The 14,969-nt window shown below is 41.8% G+C and overlaps 1 protein-coding gene across 1 annotated transcript in view; it reads right to left on the reverse strand.

Annotated features, from left to right (window-relative positions):
- Nucleotides 1-14,074, reverse strand: part of LOC132381186 (troponin I, slow skeletal muscle-like) — a 36,626-nt gene extending 22,552 nt beyond the window's left edge. Inside the window, exons 1-2 of the mRNA XM_059950482.1 lie at nt 13,866-14,074; nt 3,175-3,380 (exon numbers count right to left, since the gene is read on the reverse strand). The gene's annotated coding sequence lies outside the window, so the exon portion shown is untranslated. The remainder of the gene's footprint in view (nt 1-3,174; nt 3,381-13,865) is intronic.
- Between the last annotated feature and the right edge of the window lie 895 nt (nt 14,075-14,969).

The raw sequence follows: 14,969 nt of genomic DNA on the forward strand, positions 1-14,969 counted from the left end.
TGCAAATTCCTGTAGATGTACAGTGGCGAGCATTCTGATTGGTTGTATCACAACCTGTTATAGAGGCTCCATTGCACAGGTGCACAAAGGTCTGCAGGAGTCAATTCCATCCTCCTCACCATTTGAAGAGGACAAGAGGTGGGGCTTCAAGAAGGTAACATCCATCATTAAGGACTATTACCATCCAGTACATACCCTCTTCCCATTACTATCACGAGGATGTAGGTACAGGAGGTTGAAGACTGATAGTAAACAGTTCAGAAAAAAGCTTCTTCCCCTCTGCCATCAGATTTCTGGATGGTCTGAGAACAGGATCTCATTATTCTTTTCTTTTGTACAACTTACTTACTTTGTAACCTGTCATAATTCTACGTCTACTGACTGTACCCCTACTACAAAGCAATACATTTCTTGTGATATAAGACAGTGATAATAAACCTGATTCTGATATAGCTGATAAAGCAGTTCAAAGGCCTTTGATAACAGAAAGTTAGAAAAAAGCCAGCATGGGCATTTTGCAGACATTGTTTCAGACTTCACTGCCTGAGACCTACTTGCTGATGTGACGCACGGTCACAAAATATACATACTGCCATAGTGTAGTGGGATTGGAATATGCAGGCAGTAGGCTGGACTGTACGCAATCTCACCAAATATATACCAGACCAGTAGAGTGAAATGGTTCCAGTTTCCTTGTGCCTGCATAATTTAAGAGGACATTTATGGCTTTCCTAATACCATAAAGCTTGCAGTATATCAGAAGGGAGCTTATCTATGCTGAGGTAAGCCATTGCAGAGTTAGGCACCAGAGCCCTCTCCCCTCTCTCTGCCATTGTCATTATATCTCTGTATATATCAAGAGATGAGTCAAGGCCATCAGATTATATACACAAATTAGAAGTTAAAAATGTTCATGTTTCATATTTTGCACAAAATATTTATATGTAATTTGTAAAGATCTTTTATATTCAATTAAGGGAAAGCTACAACTTAAGGTCACACCAAAATCATATCTCTGTTCAATGTCTTAGGCACTCCTTATTTATTCTTTATTTTATCTCACGCTACAGATTGGATCAGATCCTTCTGGCCCAACAAGCCACACTGCCCAACAACACATCTACTTAACCCTAGCCTAATCACGGGGCAATTTACAATGACCAATTAACTGTCTAACCTCCCTTTCAACAATTTGCTTCATCTTCCAATATAGCTTAGTGCTGATGATTTTATTTGCTAAAGCTGCTGCAATGGACCATGGGATTTCATAGACACATGAAAGGTGTCATAGAATGATGGAGTAATGCAGCAAGGAAACAGGTCCTTTGGTCTAACTCACCTACGTTGACTAAAATGCCCATCTGTTAGTCCCATTTGCCTGTGTCTGGCTTATAACCCACTCAACCTTTCCTATCCATGCACCTGTCCAAAAGTATTTAAAATGTTATTTTTGTATCTGTCTCAACCACTTCCTCTGGCAGCTCATTTCATAAACGCGTGTGAAAAAGTTGTTCTTCAGGTCCCTTTCAAATCATTGACCCTCATTTTAAATTATGCACACTAGCTTTTTTTAAAAAACTGTATGCATCCTCACTATCTATGTCCCTCATGATCTCGTACAGCTCTATAAATCACTTCTCAGTCTCTTATATTGCCACTGTTGCATAAGAAAACTTCTCAAGCTTTGATTTCTACTTTTCCAGCAATGAGGAGACAGAAAAAAGCACCATCGTCACACAGTGAGGGCAATGTATCCGATGCATGTGGCTTTGTGAAATATGGAGATAAATTTCTTGTCAAGGATTGGGTAGAGAAATGTTTTAGAAGCAAAATTAAGTCTAAGAGGATGGAAATCACTTCTAAAGCTTGTGTGTCCCCAGTAATAACAATGTTGGAGAAGTCCTGCCACAGGTCAAAAGGCCCCAGTAAGGATTGATAAGCTACGTCAGCTCTGACTGGCCTTGGTACATCCCTAAAATCTGTCAGTGATGTTCTTTGATCTTGGATAATGTTTTTCTGTATTTCATTTCATTGGAGAAACTGAATTCAACATTTCCAGGTGCAAGTCACAGTTGAACCCTTGATGGGATTTATTTTCAGAGCAGTGCAAGGTAACGTGAACCAGACTGTCCTGGAGACAAGGACACTGAGTTATTGTAAGACAGCCAGGCTTTACAACCACAGGTTGGAGTGGTATGTCTTTTACTTATATTTAATCCTTCACGCCAACCCATCCAACCACTTCCATTGTACTCCCATACCACTACAAAATCAGCAGCTGCAAGATTACCCAGTTTTCAGTCTCAAGCCACATGAATCTCAGCATTTTCTAAAATCAAAACCACCGATTCATTGATTACTCCACGTACAAAAAGCCCATTTTACCAAACTCTGTTTTACCGGACTGTATCTCTGTCACCCCATCCCAGCATTAGTACCCAAAAGTGGTGGTCTTCTCACTCCTACACTACCCTGTCCCTATCCCTACATCCACTCCCATGACACCATTCAAACTGCTGGCTTCCTGCTTTCCTAGGAGCCAACATAGAACTCCAACATCCCTACCATGCCCACCATGGAGAGACCTAAGGATGACCTCAAAAATCATGAGTGTGTTCTGCAATTTCATTACAACCTATTAAATAACAAATGGAATACTATTGCTAGTTTTTACATTATTTGGAAATAAATAATAATTTCAAATATTAATAGTAGCTATAGTAATAATATCACCAAAACAAAATAACATGAAAACAATAAAATAATTTGGCATGCGAGAACTAATTTGATATTGAAGTATACCTATTCCTTGTAATGTAGGGTTCTCAGATTGCCCCACCACATCAAATGTGTAACACAATGAATAACTTCAATTTAGAACAGAGAAATAATCTGAGAATCACAATGCTTTGAAATGTTATACTTGCACAGTTATTCCCTTATTCCCAATATTCTCTCATAATGCAACTGTGACCTCACTAATTACAAACTAAGAATTAAGAAAGATGAATTAAGAAATATGCTATCCATACATGCTGCAACATTAGTTTAGCTTGCATTTATTATTGATAAACTTTAGTGTTGCATCCAGAACTGAAGTCTCCAGTTTGATATTGTTATTAGCTTGATATTGTCTCTGCTTTCCATTTCAAACTTGCAGGAGAAAACTCTTACCTCTTGACTGCAAATGGACTTCACTGCTGGCTGCAAGGGGAGATTCAGAGAAGAACAGAAGAGCACGAGAGTTTTTAATCCTCTACAGCTTCCAGAGCTGCACCCGACTGGTCAATAAAAATAGCTCCTCCACAATTTCACTCTGCTTCCCAACAACCAATAAGAAGAATGCGAAATTCTTGACTCAGTTGACCGGGCAAGGATGCCTGTTGGGAAACATCAGTCGTGTTATTTTGGAGGCAGATCTGACAACCATTTGCTGCCTGGGCTTTGTGTTGACAAGAGCGCGACTCTGCTTACATAGAAATCTGATCACTGGTGGCACCGGCCCTTGTATTTAAATGAGCGTTCAGGCTGCTTTCTGTGCAACAAGAGAGGTATCATACCATAGAAGCCAAACTCCACAGCTGACAGTTCTACTGACAACCAATTATTTAACAGCTAAATAAGGTTTTCTCAAATTTGTAGAACATTACCCTTGTGTAGAGTGATGCAGAAGCAGGAACTAGTAACTGTTTTGTCCACAGATCCAGCACACAAAATTTTAGTTCCACTGGGGTCCATTTTATGGTCAAAATTGTACAGCCTCTTGAGGGATGTGTTCAGGAATTTGTTGTCTTTGGGCCTGGGAAGGCAGGGGGGCACTGAGCCTCGGTGTTTGTATGTTGGGAGGTAGGACAGTCATTGGCTACATGAAAGGGTGAGCGGTGCTTAGTCCTGGAGGAGCAGCAGAACAGCAGACATTTGGAAAAGCGGGGATGCAGAAAACATGCAAGGACGAGGTGGACACGAGGCAGCTAACAGAAATTTAGCTGTCGGGGGGATAGAGGTTCCCAAAATGAAGGGGGTGCAAGGGAATTGGAAGTTAGCATACAATAGAATTATAGAATAGTTATGATTTAGAAAGGGGCCATTCAGCCCAATATGATTGTCTCAGTCAAAGAACCATTGTCCTTTATAATCCCAGTTTGTACTCCCGCATTCATGGGTCTTTATTAAAGGTGACAAGGGCTTGTGACTCTGTTATCTCATCAAATGGTTAATTCGAGGCCCCTACTATTCTCAGTGTGAATATCATTTCTTTCTTTTCTTCTCATCCTTATACCATCTGCAATAATTAATGATCCCCTAATTTTGAACCCTCTGGTAATGAAGCTTCTATTACCTGCATGTGGGTCCCTCATAACTTTATATACTGTATGTTAACTAAGTAATTTTATGCTCGACCTGCAGAGTTCCAAGGAAAATATCCCCAGCTTATTGAATCTTGCTTTATACCTATGATTTTCTGGTCCTGGCAATATCCTCATAAATCTCCTCTGTAATAAAATCACACCCCTGCTTTTATTGTTGCTGCTGGGATACTGGGGAAGCTTGGTAGGTGGAGACTGGCAGAGTGCTCATGGATGATACCATATCTGTTAGCAATCACTGCCAGGCAGATCTGGAAAGAGGTTCAGTGACCTTTGTCAAAGTTCATCACAAACAGATGAGTAACACAGGACTCCAGGCTCTGTGGTCTATTCCCAAGGACACTCACAGAGACAAACACCATCTGCTGCTGGAAGAATTCCAACTCAGTTAAAGGGACCCTCTACTCTCCCTGAAACTTGCCGGTCTTTCAGTGCAAGGAACTGTTCACAACTGAGTGATGAGTGCTTGCACATTCCAAGGTCCAGGATAACGTACAGGGAAAAGTTCTGAAACGAGGTGCAAACACCAGTCGGGCTTTTGGTTAAGGTCCTCTCACAAATGCACACTGAGGAGCAGTGAGCCATGTTTAAACTCGTCAGACTGTTTGCTTAAGGAATGGATATAAAGGAAATTGATATCATACTGATGCAAGGTAAATGGTATGTAGAGAGTGGTACTATATGTGTGCATTGTGTTATATAATTACAAATTTGATGAATGAAGTAATATCCATGATGGAACAGATAAGGTGTCAGAGCTAATTGATTTCAGTCAAGTAATTTGTCTGAAGAAGAGGATCTGCTGCTTATTTAACTGAAGGTGGCAGATAAACAGAGGCAGAAAAATGTCTAGATGCCGTTGTACCTCATTTGTCACAAGCGGGCAGAATTACAACCAGAACGCACTCAGTGAGGCCCTGAGAAGAAGATTTGGCATATCACAAGCGCACTGCAACTCGCCTGCAAATGATCAAGTTGACTGCTACCAATTCTCTACATGCAACCTGGAGCAGGAGGAGTGATAGGATTTTTTTTTTCATGAGCTATAGCTGTCAGCAGGCAACTGCAATTTTGCAGATTTCATAAATGCTCATTAGAGCCTGGAGTATTTTTGGATTCTGGGAGTCTAGCCTGAGCGAATGCCTATTGTGCGAGGCAAAGCTAACTACAGAAAAGTACAAGTCCACAGAATGGTCCAAAACCAGACTTGAAATTTTGCATAGGCCAACAGTGGACATGTGACCAAGCTTGTTCAGCTGAACTGGGGATGGCGAAGTGAGCACTTGGGGAAGAAATGTCCTGCGAATGGGAAGAGTTGTTTGTAACGTGGGGGTAGAAAATCACATCTACAAACAATGCATAATGAAGCTGACATCCAGCGTCCGTGGAATGGATAAGATGTGTTCAACAGGGGCAGAAAGAAGATCAGGAAGAGTTATCACTGAACCTGCTACCTGGCCAAATAAGGTCAATTCTGTGGATGTATTTAACCAAGACGTTGGTTCAAATTGACTCAGAATCAAAAATTGCATCTTCCTAAAGCAAACTATTATGATTCTAGACCACCCAATGTGATTGGTGCTAAATACTCCTCAGCAATGGAGGATTAGGGATGGGTATAATTGCTTGGATAAGCAAGTGAAGACCAGATCATGAAAAATTAACTTTAATGAAGTACTGTGTAGAGATTCATGTGTAGATGCACAAGAATTCTACTTGTAATAACAAGGGTTTCTCAAACTAGAAGTGCAAATCCATGTAGACAATATCAAGGGGAACCAAAAGGCACATCTACAACAGAGACATGTCACAAGTAACGGTCAGAGGCACAGTGAGAATGAAGCTCAAAACAACACCAAATTGGGAAGAAAGCTGCATTAAGCTGGCAGATGTCATTCCCTGGGTCATGCAAAGACAAGATGGAAAAGAGTTTATATCAGCAGGAGTGAGAACTCTCTTAGGAAGACCATAAGAAAAGCTTGTTACCTAGTAGCAGATACGACAATATCAGAGGACGTACCATTAAACTCTGGAGCCTGCACACCACAGGCCAACAACAAAAACCAGGAGATCCAGATTTGGGAGGGTTCTCCATTGACCTAGGTGTCAGAAGAACTTGGTGTGAATGCTCACATTTGGAAGTGCAATTAAGTTCATAATCAAAGTACATATATGTCACCTTGTACAATCCTGAGAAAATTTTCCTTGCAGGCATGCTCAGTAAATCTATAATAGAATAATAACCATAATAGAATCAATGAAAAACTGCACCAACTTGGGTTGAAGTTCAGAGGCACTGGACAGTTATTTTATGGGTGTTTTGTTGGTTTAAAGCTGATAATACTACCAACAACTTTCTGTGTTGTAAAATTGCACAGTGCAGAACTCACCAGCATCTGTCTCATTCTGCAATGAAAGCCATTGTAAAGAATGTTGACACTGTGAGCTCTTTGGTTTATTTAATAATCCCATGCTGTAAGTAGAAATTGCCAATTATCTGCTATTAAAATTGATATTTTCTATATTCCATATCATCACTCAAACAGTCCCTTTCCTTGGCCCTGCTGGACAAAAGTAAATTTGATCCAGGATAGACCATACTACGAGGAGGATCTAATCAAGTAAATCATTTCCTACATGTAGTTACATCTGCATTTTCATTCCTAATGTCTACCTACAAGACTCTAAGCAGAGGTTGTTCCAGAAATCTAACCCAGTTTTTTAAGTGCAGCTTTGTCATTCGTCTGCCTGTAGTCTCCCTCCCTGCTGACAAACTGCAGTTTAATCTCATTCTTTATCTTCACCCCTTCATTCTCGGATAGTGACAACTGGACAGTGGCTATGAGTGATTACTCACTGGTCAGGGGTGCCATCAAGGTAACTATCAGTTTCACAGGCAACAATTCACACTCCATGCCACTGCAAGATTATCAGCATCTGACAACTAATCTCTTAGAGCCTTTCATCGATGTACAGGAGGGGTTGGGATGGTCTTTAGATGAATGGCTGCAAGGACCTCACCCTGGTGTCACCCCCTCCCCACCAACTGTCCATTCAGTTGCTGACCCAACCACTGAAAGGGCCCAGTTCATTTGTATTCACTCCTATTCAGGCTGGGGGTGACTGCCTTCAGATGCCATGCGTCATTTCTTCTCTTTCTCAGTCTACCATGCCGTCGAAGTTGTGGAACCTGATGGCTCTGTTGTAACTGGGATCCCTTCGCTTCTGCCTGATCTACACAACTGGTCATCTACCATCAGGAACCAGCCTTCATTACAGAGTATAGTTAATGTTACACTTTAGCGTGCTGTTCACAGCTTCCTGTCACACTCTCTTGGAGTCTCTGCATTTGCACGTTGTGGGTCTACTTCCATCGGGTACGGTCAGAACTGATGCAGCCAGTCGGTGTTCAGGAACAGCTTCTTCCCCCTGCCATCTGATTCCTAAATGGACATTGAACCCATGAACACTACCTCGTCTTTTTTAAAATATTTTTTTTCTGTTTTGAACTGTTCTTAATCTAACTAGTTAATATACATATTATATACTTCTAATTGATTTGCTTATTTTTTCTTTCTGTATTAGTATGTATTTTATTAGCATGCTGCTGCTAAGTGAACAAATTTCATGACACATGCCGGTGATAATAAACTTGATTCTGAATCATCAACTAGGTTATTTGCAATGACACTGATATGGGGTACACTTGATCTCTTGCTCTGCCTGTGGGGGCAGTAAGAAGGCGAGTCATACAGATTAACTTGAGTCCAGTGTTTCCACTGGCTGCCTCACCGGGACTGTACACAAACTGAGGCACCATTCATCCAGAGCACTATCTGTGCTCCATACCACCTGGGACTGAAACCTGTCCTTTCAGCCAGCTCCTCCTTCACACCTCCATGTAACCTTACTAACTTGGTTTTTGTAGTTTCCGCCTGTACACTTGTAATTTCTGTTGCTTCTTGTTCTTCCGCTGCTCTCCTCACACTGATCTCTGCCCTCTCGTCCCTTTCTGCTCCTTACTATCCCCTTTCTGCTGAGTCCTTACTTTAATCCCTGCTCGCTCCTCAGGCAGCTGCAGAACTACTGACAGCTCCTGACTGTGCTTGGCCCCAAACCTTGGGACCTACTGACATGATTCCCACACATCGCCCTGTCCCTCCTCCCTGCTTGGGGCTACTGTCTGTCTGTGGGCCGTGTTAGCTGCTCTGCGGGTTACATATGTTCGCTACTCCTGTCTCCTCCATGTTATTTCTCCTTTCCCTGAGTCTGTGAAAGCAGCTGTCTGACTCAGTGTGTCTATCCCCAGGATAGTACCTTCATTGTTTGGACGCACCCAAAAATCTATAGGAAGCTACACACCCTCAACCTCTAGTACTTGGAGCTGACTTACCTCCACCTTCATTGTTTCACCTCCTGCATTGGTTATGTAAATTGTCTCTCCAGTCATGGACATGAGTCATGGGTAGATCAGTTATCAATGCTGATGACTCCGTGTCCACTGACATTTCACATATCACATTTCACATCGGCTCCCACTTGCACACATCTGTGTTTGGCACATGGCCAAGTGGTTAAGGTGTTCGTCTAGTTATCTGAAGGTTGCTAGTTCAAGCCTTGGCTGAGGCAGCATGTGTGTCCTTGAGCAAGGCACTTAACCACACATTGCTCTGCGACGACACTGGTGCCAAGCTGTATGGGTCCTAATGCCCTTCCCTTGGACAACATTGGTGGCATGGTGAGGGGAGATTGCAGCTTGGGCAACTGCCGGTCTTGCATAATAAAAACCTTGCCCAGGCTAACGGAGGCCTACACACTACATGACCACCACTGGCAACAGAGGCTACTGCCAGTCGTTTGTGTGAGCTGGATGCTGACCTCACCATTACTAGAATCTGGTAAGCAGTTAAATCAGAAATGAAAGGTGCCACTATGGATTCTGCCTGCTTTGGTGAGTGGTTCTCACACCTTCCTCTGTTTTTAGGATATTGCCTCCAACCATGACCTGAGAAGCCACAGCTGTAACGAATCAGCTCCTTTACCCTCTTACGGCTATTCCAGCAGTGCCTTGCTATATGCTCCAGTTGCTGTCGCACAAAGCAAGTTCTCTGTGATGTCCCTGCAGCTACACTACAGCCACTTTACGAACTCTCTTCCCCCTCCTCTGGCTATCTCCCCTGTCCATGATATTATCTCCTGGCTTATGGTTTCAAAGCAAGTTGATTATAAATAAAAAACTGAAGATGCAAGAGAAAGCTGTTCTTCAGAAAGACTCGTTGCTACTCCCACTACAGTAGCTCTACTAATATTCATTTCATTAAAACTGATTTGAATACATTCTTCTCAGTGTTAGGTAACATTGAAAATATTAGGAGAAAACAAAAAAAAAGAGTGCTATTGAAGTTTGAAACCAAGGCTATTAAGTGCAAACAACACATACAAAATGCTAGTGGAACACAGCAGGCCAGGCAGCATCTATAAGGAGAAGTACTGTCGACGTTTCGGGCTGAGACCCTCCGTCAGGACTAACTGAAGGGAAAGATACTAAGAGATTTAAAAGTAGTGGGGGGAGGGGGAAATGAGAAGATCAGAGCGGGTGGAATGAAGCTAAGAACTGGAAAGGTGATTGGCGAAAGTGATACAGAGCTGGAGAAGGGATGGGAAGCCTCGGGAGAAAGAAAGCTATTAAGTGCAGTTCATTAAAGGTGCTGTTAAATGTTTCTTGTTACTTACATTCTCAGGGAGGAGGGGTTGAGATTTCCTTCTGGCCAAATTCCCTGAGAGCTGAATTTATATATAATATACATGAAGAAAGTAATTGAATAGATAGAATATCAAAATGTTCGGTCATGTTTGAGGAGACTGTCAGTAGAGTAGGCTATAAGGCCATAAGACATAGGAGCAAAATTGGGCCATTCGACCCATCAAGTCAGCTCTACCATTCAATTATGGCTGATTTATCTTCCCTCTCAACCCCATTTTTCTGCCTTCTCCCATAACCTCTAATGCCCTCACCCATCAAGAAGCTATCAAACTCCATCTTAAATAAACAGCATGAACAAACCTCCAAGATGTCTGCAGCAATGAATTCCATAGATTAACCAAACTCTGGCTAAAGAAATATGTTGTGTATTTAATTTTTCAGTAAAATTTAAGTAATATTGTAAATATATTGTTTGAGTAAGCATTCTTTGTTGTTTACATAATGCATTGTGTGTTATCTGTAGAAGGACATAAATGGCATAGCATCATCACACTATCATGTGATAAGTCTACACCTCACTTAAAGTAAATATTGCAAACTAAGGACTCACATACCTTGGGCTCCCATATTTTTATTGCAATTAGTTTAATGTTTTGGTGTTACAAAACATAACAGTGGTGACAAAATATTTTTAAAACAAACCTGAGACAACTGCCTACCTGTTGAAGCATAACATGGCTTTCAAAATTTAAAAAGCACAGCGAGAAATGGCTGAGTTTAAAAAAGGTGCAACACGTTTTGTTCTTCAGAGCATCACATTTTCTCTACAAAAGGGAAGGCAATTGAGTAAAAACAAATCAAAAAACCTAAGAAATCTTGGATTCCTAAACAGTGTGTACCAGGTGATAATAATAATTTTTTTGAAAAGCAATAATGGCCGGCTATATAAGAAAGATAGACCCATTCAGTAGCACAACAGATAATTGGGCTCATGTAGTCTGAGCTAACTGAGCAATATTTTAAAGGAACTGGAATAGCCAATGATAAAGAAACATAGAAACATAGAAAACCTACAGCACAATGCAGGCCCTTTGGCCAAACATGTACTTACTTTAGAAATTACCTAGGGTTAACCATAGCCCTCTATTTTTCTGAGCTCCATGTACCTATCCAAGAGACTCTTAAAAGACCCTATTGTACCTGCCTCCACCATCGTTGCCAGCAGCCCATTCCACACACTCACCACTCTCTGCATAAATAACTTACCCCTGACATCTCCTCAGAACCTACTTCCAATCAACTTAAAACTGTGCCCGCTCATGCCAGCCATTTTAGCTGGGAAAAAGCCTCTGATTATCCACATGATCAATGCCTTTCATCATCTTGTACACCTCAATCAGGTCACCTCTCATCCTCTGTCGCTCTAAGGCAAAAAGGCCAAGTTCACTCAACCTATTTTCATAAGGCATGCTCTCCAATCCAGGCAACATCCTTGTAAATCTCCTCTGCACTCTCTCTATAGTCTTCACATCCTTCCTGGAGTTAGGTGACCAGAACTGAGCACAGTACTTCAAGTGGGGTCTGATCAGGGTCCTATGTAGCTGTAACGTTACCTCACAGCTCTTGAACTCAACCCCACAGTTGATGAAGGCCAATGCATTGCATTCCTTCTCAGCTACAAAGAAAACCTATGCTTCAGCTTTGAGCGTCCTATGGACTTGGACCCCAAGATCCCTCTGATCCTCCACACTGCCAAGAGTTTTACCATTAATACTATATTCTGCCACATACTTGACCTACCAAAATGAGCCACTTCACACTTATCTGGGTTGAACTCCATCTGCCACTTCTCAGCCCAGTTTTGCATCCTATCGATGTCCCACTGTAACATCTAACAGCCACACACTATCCACAACCTGCAACGTTTGTGTCATCAGCAAATTTACTAACCCATCCTTCCACTTCCTCATCCAGGTCATTTATGAAAATCACAAAGAGAAGGGGTCCCAGAACAGATCCCCGAGGCACACCACTAGACACCAACCTCCATGTAGAATATGACCCATCTACAACCACTCATTGCCTTCTGTGGGCAAACCAGTTCTGGATCCACAAAGCAATGTCCCCTTGGATCCATGCCTCCCCACTTTCTCAGTAAGCCTTGTATGGGGTACCTTATCAAATGCCTTGCTAGAATCCATATACACTACATGTATGGCTCTACCTTCATCAATGTGTTTAGTCACATCCTCAAAAATTCAATCAGGCTCGTAAGGCACAACCTGCCTTTGACAAAGCCATGCTGACTATTCCTAATATATTATGCCTCTCCAAATGTTCATAAGTCCTGCTTCTCAGGAACTCTCGATCAACTTACCAACCACTGAAGTAAGACTCATGGGTCTATAATTTCCTGGGCTATCTCTAATCCCTTTCTTGAATAATGGTACAATATCCACAACCTTCCAGTCCTCCAGAACCTCCCCTGTCCCCATTGATGATGAAAAGATCATCGCCAGAGACTCAGCAATCTCCTCCCTCACTTCCCACAGTAGCCTGGGGTACATCTCGTCTGGTCCCAGTGACTTATCCAACTTGATGTTTTCCAAAAGCTCCAGCACTTCCTCTTTCTTAATACCTACATGCTTAAGCTTTTCAGTCCGCTGTAAGTCAACCCTACAATCACCAAGATCCTTTTCCATAGTGAAGCAAAGCATTCATTTAGTACTTCCACTACCTCCTCTGGTTCCATACACACGTTTCCACTGTCATTCTTGATTGGTCCTATTCTCTCATATCTTTTTGTCTTGCTCTTCACATACTTGTAGAATGCCTTGGGGTTTTCCTTAATCAAGACTTTCTTATGGCCCCTTCAGCTCTCATAATTTCATTCTTAAGCTCCTTCCTGCTAGCCTTACAATCTTCCAGATTGCTACCATTACTTAGTTTTTTGAACCTTTTGTAAGCTTTTCTTTTCTTCTTGACTAGATTTTCAACAGCCTTTGTACACGATGGTTCCTGCAGCCTATCATCCTTTTCCTGTCCCCTGAACATTTGTCACATTTCTGCCATACATTTCCCTGAGAAGATCTGCTCCCAATTTATGCTTCCAAGTTCCTGCCTGATAGCTTCATATTTCCCTTACTCCAATTAAGCATTTTCCTAACTTGTCTGCTCCTATTCCTCTCCAATGCTATGGTAAAGGAGATAAAATTGTGATCACTATCTCCAAAATACTCTCCCTCTGAGAGAGCTGACACCTGACCAGATTCATTTCCCAATATCAGGTCAAGTACAGCCTCTCCTCTTGTATGCTTTTTTTACATATTGTGTCAGGAAACCTTCCTAAACACACCTAACAAACTCCACCCCATCTAAACCCTTGCTCTAGGGAGATGCCAATCTATATTGGGGAAATTAATGTCTCCCACCAAAACAACCCTGTTATTATTACACCCTTCCAGAATCTGTCTCCCTATCTGCTCCTCAATGTCCCTGTTACTATTGGGTGGTCTATACAAAACACCGGGTAGAGTTATTGACCCCTTCCTTTTTCAAACTTCCACCCACAAAGACTGTAGACAATCCTTCCATGACTACCTCCTTTTCTGCAGCTGTGAAACTATCTGTGATCAGCAGTGCCATGCCCCCACCTCTTTTGCCTCACTCCCTGTCCTTTTTGAAACATCTAAAGCCTGGCACACGAAGTAGCCATTCCTGTCCCTGAGCCATCCAAGTCTCTGTAATGGCCACAACATCATAGCTCCAAGTACAGATCCATGCTCTAAGCTCACCCGCTTTGTTTTGCTTTGTTCATGAGAGCCGATGCACTCCACCAGGGCCTGTGTGGCACGGCATCCAGGTTAGAGCTGGTGCTGCTCCCCACTCCTCTCAGTTTATGTTTGGCAGAGGACAAGCTGTATTGTGATCAACTGCAGATTTCTGTGGCATTTATGGACTCAGGGTCCGGACTATTTTTTTGCATTGCCGTACTTTAATGATATCTTACATGTGTGTATTATCTTGATGTGCTAGTTGAGCTTTGTGCTGTATTTCTGTTGGTAATGTGTTTGCACTTTGCCCTGGAGTAATTCTTTCTCATTTGTCTGCATTCATGGGTATTCATGTATGGTTGAATGACAAGTTAACTTGAACTGATTTGAATTTTGCTGACTGTATTGGGTGGATAAGCATACAGTTTGCTTAGAAATTTCACTACTCCAACCAAAGTAGCAGAAATTAGCTTTGCTGATCTTGTGAAAATAATGCAGGAACATTTGGAATTGAAACCATTGTTGATTGCAAAGCACTTTAGGTTTCATATGCAGAATCCAAAGGAATGTCAATTTCAGTGTAGGTGGCTAAATTGAAGAAGTTGTCTGAGAATTGTCTATTTGGTAATGGTCTTAATGACGCACTGAGAGATTGTTTAGTTTGTGGAATCTTACAAGAAAGAATTCAAAAATGCTCCTAACTGAAGCACAACTTACAGTTAAAATAACAGTTGCAATTGCTGTTTCAATAGAAATCGCAGCTAGAAATGCAATTGAGTTGTAGTCAGGAATGAAAATGAGCATGAACAAAATTGCAACAATTGACAGAGGCCTCCCTGGTTGAACAAATAGCTTACCGTTCTGGTAGAGGCTCATATACATCACACCAATGCAGGTTTAAAGGTGAATCTTGCAGAAAATAAAAAATAATGTAGGACAGGAACAAAGAGTATGTCGGGCAGACTAAAATTACTGGACTGCACAGGGAAGAGAAAAAGCTAAAGAGTCAAATTGCAGTTTCAAAAAGAGCACTGATCTGCAATGATGAAAAATCTGATAATGATGAGAGTGACAGCAGACTGTGTAGCCTTGAGATTTAAAATGTGAAAACTAACGATAGACAAG

Source organism: Hypanus sabinus, chromosome 25 (assembly GCF_030144855.1).
Source record: "Hypanus sabinus isolate sHypSab1 chromosome 25, sHypSab1.hap1, whole genome shotgun sequence".
In the NCBI taxonomy this organism is placed as follows: domain Eukaryota; kingdom Metazoa; phylum Chordata; class Chondrichthyes; order Myliobatiformes; family Dasyatidae; genus Hypanus; species Hypanus sabinus.